The sequence below is a fragment of the Taudactylus pleione genome, unplaced genomic scaffold (genome assembly GCF_031769625.1).
Source record: "Taudactylus pleione unplaced genomic scaffold, aTauple2 ptg000032l, whole genome shotgun sequence".
In the NCBI taxonomy this organism is placed as follows: Eukaryota; Metazoa; Chordata; class Amphibia; order Anura; family Myobatrachidae; genus Taudactylus; species Taudactylus pleione.
The window spans coordinates 44343313-44361675 of NW_028284434.1; positions in this window are offsets into that span (position 1 = coordinate 44343313).

The window sequence follows — 18363 nt, forward strand, 5'->3', positions numbered from 1 at the left end:
TACATGCCGCCGGTCTATATCCCGACACTAAAGCCCGACGGGGGATTTAAGACAGGCATCGAAATACCAATGCCTATCTTAATCCCGATGACGAAATACAGAAGGACGCCAGCCCGATTTAGGTAAGTCCGGGCAATTTAGCACTTAGACGCGGGGGTGGGGAGGTTAGGTTTAGGGACTCCCGGGGTAATTTAGGGTTAGGCACCCCCTGGGGAGGGTTAGGCTAGGGGGAGGGGGGATAAGGCGCCACAGGGGGGTATTTAGGGTTAGACACCACTAAAGTAGGGTTAAGGTAAGGGGGGGGGGAGAGAGGAGGGTTAGGGTACTTACCAGACCTATTCGGGATCTTGTCCTGTCGGGCTTCTGTAGTTGGGACTTGAACTAGTGGCTAAATGCCGGTATTTCATACCCATTCATGAGTACCTTTTTGTTTTAGAAACAAGCACTGGCAAACACCCTATTGGGTAAACCAGGGGATTTCTAGGTATTTATGCACAAGTTAAGGCACATTGTACAAGCCAAAATTACTGTGCTCCGTTCCTCTGCTGTTTTGTGTATGGTAAATGGCCTCCAGTTACAACAAGATCTAAGGGGTACATTTACTTACTTAGTGAGAATTTTTAGAAGTGGAGATGTTGCCCATAGCAACCAATCAGATTCTAGCTATTATCTTCTAGAGGTGCTAGTTAAAAGTTAAGTAGAATCTGATTTACCCCTAAAGCTCCATTTAAAAATGAGTCATAAACCCATTCTCACGCTCTCATGACACCAAGGGGCAAATTTACTATGCGTCAAGTTTTGGATCTATTTCAAAACCGACGGACATGTGTAACAACGTCAGATTGCAGTCTAAAAAAACAGCATGTACTATGCATTGGTTTTAAGTTTTAACTGTCATTTAAAATCCGGCGTCAATACCTGTTGAATTTCAAACCCCTATACCACAGCAGATCTGACGGCAAACCCGCTATCAATCTGCTGCAAAGGTGAAGCCCTCACAGATCACAATGAAAAAAACATAAAATCTTGGCGCATCTAACCATTAATTATATAATGCATATACTAATATAATATAAATATAGAGCTGCAGCAGACACAAACTGTGTGTGTTTGCAATAAAGTGAAAGAACAAAAATAGACAGTCCGCGCTACTCTATACCTACACAGCTACTAATCACTACCATATAGATGGAAAGAATGTATAATAATGGGCAGTGTGTATATATACATTATAAAATTTATTAGAGACTAAAATATCACATATAATAAAGGCATATTAAACCATTTAAAATATGCAACAACAAAAATAATAATAATAAAAAACCAAAGGACAAAAAAATAAATATATAAACTGTTACACTGTTATTAAAAATGGCAATATGAATAGTCGCTGTGAAAAACACAGCAATAAGGAACTGAAGAGCTACCCTATACCAGAGCTTATCACAAATTCAAGATTATATAATTTACTTAGTCTAATAGTTTTAGCAGCTTGGCTAATTGGATAGCATAAATCCTTTGTATTTAATGGAGTATTAGATGTTAAATTGTAGAATCGCTCAATAGTTCCAAGTTTTAAAGATACTCGTCAGTAACAGTGTAGCACTGTGATCACAGGCACTAGTAAATAATCCAAGCTGAAAAGAATATTTAATGTAGATGCACATGTATCTACCAGACTGGGACTTCCCAATCAAATGTCAATATAGCAGTGGAAGAATGGACACAGGCCCTGATTCAGAGCCGGATGCTCTGAAACAGCGCTCGCTCTGAATCAGGGCTTTTTTTTAATTTTTGGAGCGGCCGGGATGATGGTCGCGATGGTCAAGACCATCGCGACCATCGGGCTTGCGACGAGACCCTTGTGGTAGGGTCTCGTAGCCGCAACCCCCTTAAAGCTTCTGGCTCTAATAATCACTGGTGATGTCAGTGGGGCTGCCCACAAACGGCAGGCGTTCGCATGGGAACGCCTCCGTTTTTGAAGCCACCCCCACTCCACGCCTCCAAAACGGTGCGAGCTGTCGATCAAAATCGTCAGCCGCCCCCTTTTGGTGCGAGACACGGAGCGCTCGTCGCTAGGTGGGTCTCGCGCACGTCGGAGCCGGCTCTGGCGTGCACATGCACAGTGGCCTAACATCGACCCGCTCATGAGCGTGTTGCGCTTGCGAGCGGGTCTGAATCAGGCCCAGAGTTTCCAATCACAGATACTTAGTCAGCAACCACTGAGCACAGCGGAGAAGCAAAGTTGCAGCCACATGCGGGTCTATAATAACTGTATCCGCGTTCTCACAGCATGGGCTGTGTGTACTCACGGGCTGAAGACACAGCGATACGGGGGCCTCCCTCTCTGTGTTCCGGTGTCTCGTGTGTTAGAGCCGGGATGATAGTGTAGCCAAGCCGGGTGCTAATGGTGTGCAGCAGACATCAGTGCAGTCACATTTCAATACAGCAAAGCAACAGTGTATCCAGTGTAGCAGCTGAGAAATCAAGCGTCCCGTCTAACGCGTTTGGTATCATGTGACTTTTTCAAAGGTGATGGGGATAGCTGCATGATGCTTTGATACACCAGCTCCCACAGGTCACGCTAATGAATCAATTAGTGCAAAGCACTTTCCTCAGTGTAATCATTGGTTGAAGTGTCATTGATAAATAAATCTACGTGTCATATCATTCTAATAGATCCCACAAATTAATACATTCACATCATATTAGGTAGAAAATAATAAAAAATAATAAATAATAAAGAAATAAAAAAAGTAATAATAAAATAAATATACACATAAAAAAATATATATAGTATGTAATAAATGATGTAATATAGGAATTACACAGATCACTATGAGCTGTGCTGGCTTCGTTGGCTTAAAATGTGTGTAAATAGTTTAAAAACAGGAAAACAAAAATGTGTGTGTGTTCCTAGGCTAAACTTGACGGGGGGCTGACACTATAGCAGGTACACACACACACAATGTGGGCTCCCCTGCCATAATGACAGCCAGACCCAAGCTGGTCAGCCCAGACAGGAATCCATAGGGAAATAGGGACCCCACCAAAAATGGGGTCCCCCTCCCCAAGGAAACCAGACCTTTTTTTTTCAACACCCCTGGTGGAGATAGTTGTGAATTTAATAATTATGAAACAGTTAAATAATATTGTTTTTTACAGGTGGTTTACAGGTCCCAGCAAGCCTGCTTTGGCATGACGGCACTTGTCAAACCACGAATGCCAGCATGCCTAGACATTAAGGGCCCACTGACAAGACACAGACACAGAGAACCCTCCCACACCATCCTCTTTCACCAATTTATAACTTACAAGACGCAGCGGTCACGTCCTCTTCGGTTCATGTAGCTTCCCAACAATTTGCAAAACACAAAAACTTACTGAGCCCCGTCACGAATGCCAGGTCACTCCTGATCACTCTCCATAGAAATGAATGGGGAGGTGCTGATTGGTCAGAGCACAGCAGTTCCCACGCTCTGACCAATCAGCGCATGGGAACTAACTAGCCCTAGCCCCCTATGCATTTTTACAGTTAAATGTTGCTTTGTAAAAATATGCTTTTATAAATTTTTAAGATGAATTATTTACAAATGCTTTTCATATATTGTTATTATTAAAGTGAGTTCAAGTAAAGATCTTTATGCAATATTGCTACTTTTTTTGAATCTTTGACATTAGGGGTATATTTACTAAAGTGCAGGGTTTTAGTAGTGGAGATGTTGCCCATAGCAACCAATCAGATTCTATTTAACATTCATCTAGCACCTTTATATAAGGTAATAGTAAGGGGTACATTTACTAAAGTGAGAGTTTTTAAAAGTGAATTTAGAAGAGATGTTGCCCATGGGAACCAATCAGATTCTAGCTATTATCTTCTAGAAGGTGCTAGTGAGATGTCAAGTAGAATCTGATTTGTTGCTATGGGCAACATCTCTTATAAAACTCACTTCTAAAAACTCTCACTTTAGTAAATTTACCCCCTAGACTCTGATTGGTTGCTGTGGGCAACATCTCCACTTCTAAAAACCCGCACTGTATCATTAGCTCATTGTGTTCTCATAGAACATCCTTGGAGCATGGATATGCTGCACTAAACAGCTATGAACCGAAAAGCAAAATATACTCATTTAAGTTACTATTTCACCTTTTCAGAACAGGTTTTCCCTTTATTGTTTTGTTAGCGGTTTATAAGAAAGCAAAGCTAAACAAAATAAATAATACATTCTCAGAAATTAGTTTTAAGATTCCTTCTAGTTTTATTTAATGATATCTGATTGGGGTTTAAAAATTTTACACCATCGGCCCTCTGAGCAAGCCTACAGTATGTCCGTCTGAAGTCAGCAGTTGGAGCCAGTGTAACTCCGTATACAGATGCAGTTGAAAGCTGAGACATGTCCCCGAACTGATCGCGACATGCCTGCATTTGGCTGGCCACAATTGCTTGCGCAATACAAAAATAATTGTAACCGGATTGAAGGCCTGATTCAAAGGCGGACCCAGTGCCAATGTCGGACACAAGCACCCAATATTTTCAGTCTACACCTGTGTCCGAGCATCCCGATGGTTACCACCAAAAGCCACAGAATGAAGTTGCAGAGAGATGTGATTTCAGTGGGCGTTCCTGGGTGGTAACAGAGGCGTGGCAAGACATGGGCGTGTCACAGTCAGCGACTTCGGCTTTTGCCGCAATTGAACTGATTTTGGCGGTTGTCCAGGTTGACGTACTGCACCACCATAGTGCTGGTGCAATATTCTATAGTGCAACTGATGTGTGTCTTAATACTTAAAGCGCCGCAGCCAGTAGGTGTTTCTGTAGGCATTAGCATTATGCCGTAGTTACAACTGCATTAGCAATCAGCTCTGAATCAGGCCCTGAGATGCTATTTGCTACTAGAGATGAGCGTGTTCGAATCTCAGAGATTCGAACCCACCCAAACTTAGGGAATACGAGTCATATCTGAGTCGGCTCAGGTATTCCCGTCTGACTGGGATCTCAAAACGAGGCAAAATGTCATCATCCCGCTGTCGGATTCTTGCGGGTTATGGATTCTATAATGGTCCCTCGATCACCGACATTTTTCATTCCGGCTGTAGAGAGTGAAGTTTGAGGGAGCTGGGAGCTGTGTTGCGCTGCTGTGTGGCTGCTGTTGTGCATTGTGACTTCTGACTAGGTTGTGCTGGGAGCTGTGCTGCATAATTGAGGTTGTCCTGTCCATAGGGGCTGGCTATTATCCATAGGGGCAGGCTGTTGTCCTGTCCATAGGGGCTGGCTGGCTGTAGTCCATAGGGGCTGGCTGACTGTTGTCCATAGGGCCTGACTTGCTGTTTTGAGGTTGTCCTGTCCATGGGGGCTGGCTGGCTGTTATCCATAGGGGCTGGCTGGCTGTTGTCCTGACCATAGGGGTTGGCTGGCTGTAGTTCATAAGGGCTGGCTGTTGTCCATAGGGGCTGACTGGCTGTTTTGAGGTTGTCCTGTCCATAGGGGCTGGCTGGCTGTTGTCCATAGGGGCTGGCTGGCTGTTGTCTATATTAATCCATATAGGGGCTGGCTGGCTGTTGTCCATAGGGCTGGCTGGCTGCTGTTCATATTAATCCATGTAGGGTCTTGCTGGCTGTTGTCCTGTCCATAGGGGCTGTCTGGCTGTTCTGCTGTGTAGTCCAGGGGTGCTCTGTCCATCAGGGGTGTTCTTCTTCACACCCAGCATAAAAAAAAATAATGTGTGTGCGTGTTAGCCACACCACCAGTGAAAAAATAAAAACAATTTTTTTGTGTGTGCGTAATTGGGTATTAGCCACACCAACAGTGTGAAAATAAAAACAAATGTTTTGGTGCGTGCATGTTAGCCTGCCACACCACCAGTGAAAAAATAAAAACAATTTCTTTGTTTTGGTGTGTGCGTATTAGCCTGCCTCACCACCAGTCTGAAAATAAAAATCATTTTATTGTGTACACTAATATAAAATATATGAATTTGTTTCTAATAGACCTATTTACTAAAATACATTTGCAGGATATCCTCCAAAAAAATAAAGAGCTATGGTAGACTTACCTTTGATAACTCCTTTTCTTCGAAGTCCATAGGGTCCACAGGCAGGGCCACCATCAGGGGGGGACTGCCGGGATTGGAGTCCTGGGCCCGGAAACTGTCAAAATGGAAGGGGGCCCGCGCCGGCTCCTACCCAGTACTGCCCGCTCCTACCACCATACATACTACCTCCAGGATTTAAAAGTGGGTGGAGTGCTGCTACCGCCTGCCAGCCCACACCTGCTCCAACCTGAGAGCCCGTTCCCCCCTCCGACGGACCGATTCAATTCCCCTATTCAGTATTGCAATGGGGGCAGAGCCAATGCAGCAAGCCCCGCCCCGTACGTCCGTGAATCACGTCATCATGGAGGGGGCGGGGCCTAATGATGCAAGGTGCCCGCCCCCATTACCAAGCTGCTGTTTCTTCAGAAGTGTAAGTTATAAGTATGTACTGTATGTGCTAGTGTGTATGTATGTGTCTGTATGTGTTAGTGTATATGTATGTGTCTGTATGTGTTAGTGTGTATGTATGTGTCTGTATGTGTTAGTGTGTATGTATGTGTCTGTATGTGTTAGTGTATATGTATGTGTCTGTATGTGTTAGCGAGTATGTGCTAGTGTGTGTATGTGTATGTATGTTAGTGTGTATGTATATGCATGTGGTAGTGTATATGTATCTGCTAGTGTGCATATATGTGTATGTATGTGCTAGTGTGTATATATGTGTATGTATGTTAGTGTGTATATATGTGTTAGTGTGTGTACACTGTATATGTGTTAGTCTGTATGTATGTGTTAATGTGGGGATGTAGTCGGCATCCCGGCGTGCGGGATGCCGATGGTCTTAATACCGGTGCCGAAATCCCGACAGGTCAGGATCCCGGCACCAGTATCCCGACCATTGACATTCCGAAGGTAAGTATTGGGGTGCAGGGGGAGGATAGTGTTAGCTAGTGGGGTTAGGGTTAGGCACTAGAGGGAGGGTTAGGCACCCGGGGAGGTAGGGTTAGGATTAGGGTGTGGGGAGGGGCAGGGGAGGTTAGGTTTAGGTACTAGGGGGTAGGTTAGGTTTAGGCACCAGGGAGGGGGGGTTAGGTTTAGGCACTGGGGGGGGGGTTAGGGTTAGGCACTGCAGAGGGTGGGTTAGGTTTAGGGTAGGGGTTAGAAAACTACTTACCATAGCGACCTATGGGTGTTGCTATTCAGGCTGTCGGAATGCCACTGTCGGTATTACGACCAGTGGCATCCCGACAGCCGGGATTTTATACCCAACCCTTTAATGTGTATATATGTGTGTTGTATATAATATATACGTGTTTGCTATATACTGTATATGTTATATATATGTGTGTGTGTATATACTGTATATTAGACCCCCCTCCCCCCACATAAAATCCATAGTTTGCCCCTGCTCTTGTTCAATAATTTTTTTTTCGTTTTGAGTTGGCAAGTGTGACTTTATGATATCACTCCATGCCGCTGGAAGGAAGAGGTCAGAGGAGCCGCGGCATGTGAGGAGCAGAGCCAGCCAGACCTGGAGGAGAAGAAGCCAGAAGAAAGGAGCTTTCTTCAAGGCGATAACATAAGTCATGATTAATGAGATGTAGCAGGGGGAGGGGGGACCCAGGGGCCCTGCCTATTTGTCAGTCCCGGGCCCCAATATTTCTTATGGCAGCCCTGTCCACAAGAGCTACCTTGGGGAATATGTGGTTTGGAGGAAACCAGGCACCAAACAGTCAACGCTTTCCAGTCCCAGGATGCACTGGGTCTTCCCCCATATATATGTAAACAAGCCTAATGGCAGGAGAAGGAAATTGGAGAAGGAAGTACAAATTACACTAGAAACATTCACAAATATGAGGAAATCAGTGACAAGAAGGAACAGATCCCAACTGAGGCCAGATGTGTCAGGGTGGGCGCCCTGTGGACCCTATAGACCTTGAAGAAAAAGAGTTATCAAAGGTAAGTCTACCATAACTCTTACTTTCTTCTTCAGGATCCATAGGGTCCACAGGAACTACCTTGGGGATGTCCTAAAGCAGTTCCCTTAAGGGTGCGGATGCTCTTGAGCTGACAGGAGGATCCATCGCCCAAAGGAAGCATCCTGGGAGGCAAAAGTATCAAATGCATAGAATTTTATAAAGGTATGGTTGGAAGACCAAGTGGCTGCCTTGCACAGCTGTACAGCTGAGGCACCATGCCTAACCGCTCAAGAAGGTCCTACCTACCGAGTTGAATGTGCTGTCACCCTGCTGGGAACAGGGAGATCAGCCGGTGCATAAACTTGAGAAATAGTCATACGCAGCCACCGAGCCAGAGTCTGCTTGTTAGCTGGCCAACCATGCTTGTGAAAGCCATACAAAACAAAAAGTGCATCTGATTTCCTGATGAAGTTAGTACGATCCATGTAGATACGAAGGGCTCGAACCACATCCAATGAAGTTTCACCAGCAGAAATGCCTGAAGACTTGAAAGCCGGTACAACAATTTCTTTATTTATATGAAAACAGGATACCACTTTTGGAAGCGAGGAGAAAAGTGTCTTCCCTGTCAACCCCTTGAGGTCCACTGTATTCAAAGGTTGAAAGGGGGGGAGCCTGTAGCATCCTGAGAACCAAAGACAAATCCCACGGTGCCACCGGAGGAACAAAAGGTGGTTGCAATTGGAGACCACCTTGCAAAAATGTTCTAACATCTGGCAAGGGAGTGATTCTATGCTAAAACCAAACTGACAGAGCAGAAACCTGTACTCTCAATGTGGCCAGGTGGAGACCAAAATCTAATCCAGCCTGGAGAAATGCCATAACTCGAGAGACTCTAAACACCTTAGGATCAACTTTTCTATGGGAACACCATAGAAAAAAGGAATGCCAAATTCTGTAATAGATGCTGGCAGAGGAAGACTGTCTTGCCGCAAGCATCGTATCAATCACAGAGTTAGTGAACCCTTTGGCTCTTAAGATGGAAGACTCAAAAGCCAATACGTCAAAGACAGACGAGGTAGCTCCGGATGCAGGCAGGGACCCTACACTAGCAAATCCAGGCATAGAGGAAGTGTGAGTGGAGTATCTATGGAGAGACACATCAGGTCGGTTAACCAATGGCACCTGGGCCAGACCGGAGCTATTAGAATCACCCTGCCGCTCTCTTGTTTGAATTTTCTGAGAATTATTGGTAGAAGAGAGAATGGAGAAAACAGGTAAGCCAACCAGAAATCCCACCCCACTGCCAGTGCATCCACGAAGGCATCTGAGGGGTCTCTTGTCCTGAATCCATACCTGGGGACCTTGTAATTGGGCCGTGAGGTCATGAAATCCACATCTGGTAGTCCCCACTTGTCCACTAGGAGCTGGAAGACCTCCAGGTGGAGAGCCCATTCTCCGGCATGTATGCCTGACGACTCAGAATGTCTGCCTCCCAGCTGTGGACTCCTGGGATAAATATTGCTGAAATTGTCGGAAGATGACATTCTGCCCAAGTCAGAATGTTTGCCACTTCCAGCATGGCTGCCCGACTTCGCATGCCTCCCTGATGGTTGAGGTAGGCTACCGCAATCGTATTGTCGGACTGGATAGACTTGCCCTGAAGGAGGTCTCCTGCTAGAACCAGCACCCTGTATACTGCATGGAGTTCCAAGATATTTATGGGCAGGTGACTTTCCTGAGATGTTTACCTTCCCTGGAAAGTGCAATAACTTGTCACCATGCCCCATCCTCGAAGACTGGCATCTGTGTTGAGGAGTACCCACCTTGGGATCCACAGAGGGTGACCTTTGTTTAGATGAGCCATTTGAAGCCACCAGGCCAGAGAGAGCCAAATCTCTGGGGATAGAAGGATCATTTGAGACTTTATCCACTGATACTGTCTGCTCCAATGAGACAATCAATAGCTGCAAGGGCCTGGAGTGAAACTGGGCATAGTCCACCATGTCGAAGGTGGAAACCATGGACCTCAGGTCCTGCATTGCTGAGTGGATTGATACTCTTTGATTGTACAGCAATTTGCGCACCCGCAAATGTAGAGCTGAAATCTTTTCTACTGGCAAAAAGATCCTCTGCATCTGAGAATCCAGGAGCGCTCCCAGATGTATCATCTGCTATGTTGGAAAAAGTGACAACTTTTTCCAATTGACAGTCCAGCAGTGCTCTTTTAGGTAGGCCACTGTCAGCGGGAGATGATGTAAAACATCCTGAGATTGTGTCAATATCAGGAGGTCGTCCAAGTATGGCAGTATCCTGAATCTTTCTGAGATGAGCAGTAATGACTGCCATTATCTTGGTAAACACCTGAGGGCTGTGGACAGACCAAAGGGCAATGGTAATGTTGCTGACAAACAGCAAAACTCAGAAACCCTTGGGCAATAGGTACATGCAGATATTCATCCTGTATGTCCAGGGACCATGAAATCCCCAGGTTCCATTGCCAGCATAATTGACCGTAGGGTCTCAATACAGAACTTAGGCACATGGATGAACCTGTTGAAAGATTTCCAATTCAGAATAGAGTGATGAAACCCATTTAGCTTCTGAAACAAAAACAAATCTGAGTAATAACGCCTTCTTGTTAGCCAAAGGAACCGGGATTATCACCCGTGAATTTAGCAGGGCATGAATGGTCTACTAGAGGGAAAAGGGCCTAGATAGAATCTGATGGGGGAGTTGTGCAAACAACCTTCTGGGGATTAACCCTTTAGGAAGGTGTCACATAAGAATCCCCAATAGGGAGGGGGATTTCCCACCTAATGCACTCTCCCTGTGGGAGAGGGTAAAAAGACACTAGTCTGTTTGGAATCTGGAACAGTTTTTCTAGAGTGTTCCATGCTTCCCCCATAAACTCAGTGAGCTGTTCAGATTGAGGTAATTCAGCCTAAATCACCTTCTAGTGTCTGAACACCAGGTTTATTAGGCTTTCGGAGCCGGTACTTCATCTTCTATAAGGAGGATTGAATTAACCACCCCTGCTAGAGAGGAACATCCACTGATGAATGACGCTCCTCCTCTCCGAGATAGGCCCAGAGGGAGAAACCTATGTATATTCTGCCTCCTCAGATGATATATCAGAACATGAAAGCAGGGTGTACTGAGAGGATGGTGCAGTCCATTTATATGCTTAGGCGGCTGATGCCTTATTTGCCTGTAACATCTGCAGATAGGTTGATGCTAAAAGCCAGATTCTGAACTGAGTGGACATAACCCTCCATCCCATAAGGATATACTGTATGAGAAGAGGAAACATAGCAGGCTGTAATCACTGTGGGAAATCCAAAGTGGGAGGCAGTGTAGGGGGCTGATAAGCAGTCCTCTAAGTGCGTCATAACCTGAGAACAGGAGGACATTCAAGGTGACCCCTAAACAGGTGCTGGCGAGGTGTACTGTTGTGGTGTAAAACAATCAACAAATAATCCATCCTGTATGAACTCCTGAGAGGCCTACTGCACAGGCTTTACATGAAACCAGCACAGGGACAACAGTCTCCTGTTTACCTTTGTCCTGAGACTTGGGAAATATTTGCAAGTAACCTACAACCAGTGTAGGGTTACCCATGCAACGTGACCCCCTTCACAAATAAGAGTAAATGTGAAGCACTCTCTAACGCCAATACACCAGGTAGTTGGGGGTTAGGAAAAAACAAAAACTTTTTTTTTTTTTCCAACAGCAGAGTTAGCATAAGTCACATAAAAATGCATATAATATATTTGCAAATGGGCATTAAAACAACTACCTAAACACAAAAGTTTGGTAGGATCTACATACATAAAAATATATTTGCAAATGGGCACTAAATCGCAGTCACATTGGTAGGATATAAGTGCAATGCATACAACTATACTTACAAGTCAGCACTGAATCAACTTATACAAGCAAAAAAGTTGGTAGGATTCCAGTGCTATATACCTTGGTCCTAGGAGCAATAGCAGTGATAATTATAACTGACAGTCATAAATAAAACCTGCATCAACTCCTGTTTCCCTTTATGCTTAGCATATATAAGTATAAAGGTAACAATGCAATGTGACCACCTTCACCAATATATAGTAAATGTGAAGTACAAAGAAAACCCCCATACCCTGTCTGAGGGATGAGGAGAAATAGCAGTGATAGTTAAAACTGACAGGATAGAAATAAAAGACAGTATATAAACACAGCTGCGCTAGCACAAAGTCACATACAATGCAGATACAACATTTATTTGCAATGGACTCTGAATCAACTACTCAAAACCCTAACAGAGTTGATTGATAGAATATAGGGTCTGATTCAGACCCGCTCACAAGCGGGTCGATTGTTAGGAAGTGCGCACGCGCGAGCCGCGGAGTGAGTGCAAAAAACACTTCCTCCGGCGCTCGCATCCAAAAGAGGTGGCTGCCGATCTGGATCGACAGCTCGCCCCGTTTGGAAGGCGGGGCGGGGGGGTGGCTGGGCAAACGGAGGCGTTCCTGCAGGAACGCCTGCCGTTTATAGGCGGCCCTACTGCAAGGGTCTCATCGCAAGCCCGATAGTCGTGATGGTCTTGACCATCACGACCATCACCTGGCCGCTCGCATAAGCTGTGGGTGGTAACCCACAGCTAGGCGAGCGGCCAGGAGGCCGCAACTAAAAAAACAAGCCCGGCATCTGAGCCGGGCGAGGGGCTGCCGGGGTGAAAGCTTACCTCCCCTATGCTGTACAACCAACCGGGAATGCTGGCCTCTCAGCAGCAGAATGCATCTGAAGCTCGTCCCCGGTGACAGGCGATATGGCCCCGGTGGTCTAGTTTGGGAGCGTACAGAACCGGGCCCTCACTGCAGCAGCTTCCAATGCATCTCCCACCTTGGAAGGAAGGACTGCCTTGCACTTACCTGACTTTCCCGTGTCCTCCGGTTGCAGTCCAGGTCGCAGCATCACGGCTAGCAAGCTCCGCCGCGACCCTACCGAAATCACCAGACCACACAGGTTATTAGCGTTGCGGCGCTGGCGGGGGTAGATGGAGTCGCAGCACAGGAGTCTTATAAGTCATCCTGCTGCTAAACTCATGGAAAAAAAACGTAAAACAAAACTTGGGAATGCCTAAACTGTCCCTTCTGTTATAATGTTGCGACTCCTGCCGCACCAAACTACAAAACTGAATGCCTGTGGCTGGGGTTTATATGGGGGAGGACCCAGAGCATCCTGGGACTGGAAAGCATTGAATGTTTGGTGCCTGGTTTCCTCCAAACCACATATTCCCCAAGGTAGTTCCTGTGGACCCTATGGATCCAGCTCCTGGAAGATCTGCAGCTGCGCTTATGCTCAGGCTTGCCACCAGGGAGGAGTGGGACGAGGAGTTGTGGGTGAGGGGCGGGCATCAGAGTCACATTGGCACGAGAAGCTGCTGAGGAGCAGCGACATGAATGAGCGGGACAGGCTATAGAAAGACGGAAGCGGCATCTGATGGTCTGACACGGAGCTCTCCACTAGTATATGGTTATGGTAGATTCTCAGGTGCCGAGAAGAGCTGCCATGTATTGGGCGGCCATGACGATACGGCCCCTGCATAAACATATATACACATAGATACACAATAAACCAGTACACATACACTTCCATTTCATGCAGCAGCTGCAGGTTCATAATAGGGGTGGGCACCTCACATAATTAGGCCCCGCCTCCTCGCAACGTAATGCTGCGATTAGCGGGTAATATGAGAACGGGGCTTGTCGTATTGGCTCCGACCCCAATTTTCCCGCTGTAAGGGGGGATTTGTCCATCAGGGGTGGGGGTTCTAATTACTCATAACCCCCCTTGCATGTTGGGGGAGTGGGGTGGGGTTCAAAGTGCCTGGTCTGTTTGGGGGCCCCTAAGACAGTGTGACTATAGCCTCTTTAGAGTTGTGCCACAGCATACACATTGGGCCTGATTCAGAATTGCATGCTGTGCCGATGTTTTTGCAGTTGAGCGATTATCAGCTGCCTGCGCATTCTGCTGAGTTGCACAGCGCATGCATCAAGGTACATTACCATAGTCACTAGCAGTGACTATTTACTCTCAGTGTGAGTGGCAGTCAGGGAGGTAACGGGGAGTGGCACCAGTTCATTGCCACGCCCCTAGCACATACTTGCCTACCCTTCCGATTTGGTCGGGAGCCTCCCGAAAATCGGGTGCCACTCCCGACCTCCCGGGAAGGCAGGCAATCCTCCCGGCCCCCGGCGATGTGCCCGCACCCCCCCCCGAGCTTTTAGGTACAAACCCCGGCAGCAGGGGGGCCGGTGCCGCGATTCGCACTGAATCGCGTCATCGTGGCTCCGCCCCCGGCTGCACAATGACATTGATCACGGCATTGTGAAGAGGGGGCGGAGCCACGATGACGGATCGCGCTGTCACGCCCCCATGCTCCGCCTCCAACGCTGCGTCATGTGCCGGGCCCCGCCCCCTTTGGCCACGTCACGCCCCCAGCCCTGTAAGCCCGACAGCTCCCTCCCGGAAGGAGGGAGCCAAATGTCGGCAAGCATGCCCTAGCACTGTATCACACATGATCTCCTGAATGCTCTGTTCACATAAAAGAGATTGTAAGGGGATGCGGTCATATTACTGACCACTGGGATTCTGGTGCTCAGAATGCGGGTGCTGGAAATCCCAACACTTGTCAGAATCCCGGTGCCGGCATCCCGAAGGTAAGTAGAGAGGTTATCGGGAGGGTTAGCGTTAGGGTTAGGGGTTAGGGCTAGGCACCTTAGGGGGGAGAGTTAGGTTTAGGGTGAAGGGAGGGGGAGGTTAGGTTTAGGCACTAAGGGGGATGTACCCAACCCATTGTAAGCACCAAAACATGAATAAATACACCTAATGGTGCATACACACGGTCAGATTTTTCTTCAGATCTGAACGATAATGATTTAAAAAATCATTCAATCGTTCATATCTGAAGGAAAATCTGACATGTCTGAACGATGAACGATGCGCGTTCCCGATGGTCAGATTACGATATCTGACATCTGATGTGTTTGTAGTCACATTTGGACGATTCCATTCATTTTAATGCAGTCAAAAATCGTTCATAGTTCAAATCGTTCAATCGTTCATCTGACAAATCTGACCATGTGTATGCGCCATAAGGTGCATACACACACAACGATTTTGTTACCAACGATTTTATGTCAGATTTTTTAAAGTGCAATGAATGATTTTTTTCGTTCAGTTGGTCAGTCTGACTAAACTACAAACGTGAACGCGCATGAACGATAATTGTTCATCTTTTTAACTCAGAAAGTGAACGATTTTTTTCAACGATTGAATGATAAACGATATCGTTAATCGTTCAAAAAATCATTGTGTGTGTTTGCACCTTATGGAGCATACACACGGTCAGATTTGTCAGATATGTCAGATGAACAATTGAACGATGTGAACGTTTTGACCGACGATTTGAACAATTTGAACTATGGGCCTGATTCAGACCAGGACGCTATCAGCAGTGCGCTCGCTATTGCCGATGGTTGCTCATCTGCGCATGCATCGCAGTGCATGTGCGCAAACTACAGAGTGCATTCGCAGATCCCTTTCTCGTACAGCAAAGCCAGCCCGGCAGAGTGAGTGACAGGAGATGCCGCTTGTGGGTGGTGACAGGGCAGTCCAGTAAAAACGGGGGAGTGGAGGTGCGAACGCAGGCGTGCCTGAGTGTTTCTTCGCCGTTTTAGAGGCATGCATAATTAACAGGCAGCATCATAGTACACGTCACTCAGTTTTCCTCGCAATGCTTGCGGTAGAAAAAAGCTACCACAAGCACTGCGTTCACATCCGATAGTGGTCGATGTACCAATGTTTTCACAAACTTCCAGGAGATAACATGGGGCAGTGGGCGTCTCTACATTCGCTAAGGGGAGTCTGCATACACAAAGCGAACGCTCATACAGGTAAGATGGGCGTGCTTATGCCTTAACGAGCGATCGCTCTCCGCCGCGTCACTTTAAAATATTTGCATACACATCGAGCGAGCGTACGCTAATAGCGACCGGGTCTGAATCAGGCCCTATGAATGATTTTTGACTGCATTAAAATGAATAGAATCGTCCAAATCTGACTGCAAACACATTAGATGTCAGATATCGTTATCTGACCATCGGGAACGCGCATCGTTCATCGTTCAGATATGTCAGATTTTCCTTCAGATATGAACGATTGAACGATTTTTTAAATTGTTGTCATTCAGATCTGAAGAAAAATCTGACCGTGGTATGCACCATTAAGAGCTGTATTCAATATGGGAGCGAAAAGTCCGTGCTGGACTTTTCGCTCCACATCGGAGATTTTCCTGGGATAAAGTATCGGGCGCGTGCCCGCTTTATCCTCATATTCAATTTAAAATCAGTGAAAACGGGACCCGGCGAAGGAAAAAACGGGAATTTTCGGGAATTAATTGTAGGACCCCCCTAAAGATGTCCAGACATGGGGGATAACTATGGGTACCCCTGTTTTTGCCTGCAAAAGTAAGTCGGGTTTTAAAAAGCCGCGGCAGGTGTTTTATCCCGACATTGAAGAAGTGATGCAGAAGAGCACTTAGGTTATTTTTTTAGTTTTTTCTAGTGGTCCCATCAAATTTGGGGTACATGAAAATGGGTACTAGCATATTTTGAAGTCCCTAAAGGCATTTTTTTAAAATTCTGCAAAAATGAACTTGCCGCTAATAGCCTATTCTAGAAAACACCTGCCGCATACTTGCAGAACACCCCTGAAGCTATTTCCCTATTTTTAAACACTGGGCCTGATTCAGAGCCGGACGCTCTGACAAGAGCGCTCGCTCTGAATCAGGGCCCTCCTACCTATTATTGGAGCGGCCTCCAGGCCGCTCGCATAGCTGTGGGTGACCACCCACAGCTTATGCGAGCGGGCAAAAAGATGGTCGCGATGGTCAAGACCATCGCGACCATCAGGCTTGCGACGAGACCCTGCGGGAGGGTCTCGCTGCCGCAAGCCCAGGAGTGCTTTTGGCTCTATCAGAGCCAAAAGCACTCCCACTGATATCACTAGTGATGTCAGTGGGGCCGGACCCAGACGGTAGGCGTTCCCATGGGAACGCCTCCGTCTGGGCAGCCACGCCCCCTTTCACTCACCATCGACAGCACGCCCCCTTTGGTGCGAGACCCATAGTGACGGCTTGGCCATCGCTATTCGGGTCTCGCGCATACCCACGATGGAGCTCCCTCCGTCGTGCGCATGCGCACTAGGGCACCATCGACCCGCTTGCGAGCGCTCAGCGCTCGCGAGCGGGTCTGAATCAGGCCCACTGTTTCCATTTTTTTTTGTCACCCCAAATTTTTTATTCATTTTTTTGGGGTGTCCCTATTTTTTTAAAAAACTTTTTTTGACACAGTTTATATTTAAATGATGGCCCTGATTCAGAGCCGGACGCTCTGACCAGAGCGCTCGCTCTGAATCAGGGCCCACCTCCATTAAAATGGAGCGTCCTCCTGGACGCTCGTATAGCTGTGGGTCACCACCCACAGCATATGCGAGCGTCCAACAAGATGGTCGCGATGGTCTTGACCATAGCGACCATCGGACTTGCGAGTGAAACCCTGTGGTCGGGTTTCTCAACCACAAGCCCTGGAGTGATTTTGGCTCTATCAGAGCCAAAATCACTCCCACTGACATCACTAGTGATGTCAGTGGGGCCGGCTTCAGACGGTAGGTGTTCCCATGGGAACGCCTCCGTCTGGTCGCCAAGCCCCCGGCACGCCCACCAAAGGGGGCGTGCTGTCAGTCACCATCGACAGCACGCCCCCTTTGGTGAGACACTCCGAGCGAAGGAAAGTCCTTCGCTCGCCGGGTCTCGCGCATGCGCACGACAGAGCTCCCTCCGTGTGGGGAACATCGACCCACTTGCGAGCGTACTGCCGCTCGCGAGTGGGTCTGAATGACCCCCGATATTCCCAGGGGTGCAGGCTATTTTTTTTAAGCCTGCATCCCTAAACCCCAATTCTGCACTTTTTTTCGCCATGTAAAACATGATGAAAAGTTATCCCCGTATTTTTGGATTTGTATAATTGAATACGGGGATAATTGAAACATGCGAAAATGACGTCATCAGCGATAATTTAGCGCCGATTTCGACTTTTTGCAGCTTTATTGAATACCCCCCTAAGTATTTCAATCTAGCAGGAAGACCCTCAAAAACTGAAGACCATTGTATTTATCTTAGAAGGATTAGTTAATAATTGACATTATCCACATACAGTATAGAAATATATATACATATATTTTATTTTTATTTTTTTTCTATAAATCATTTACATTATTTTGTTATTCAAAAGAAAGCCCTGATTGGCATGTAAAATGCTTGCTAAATGACTCTACACCATTGAGGCTGTTAAATTGTGAATAAT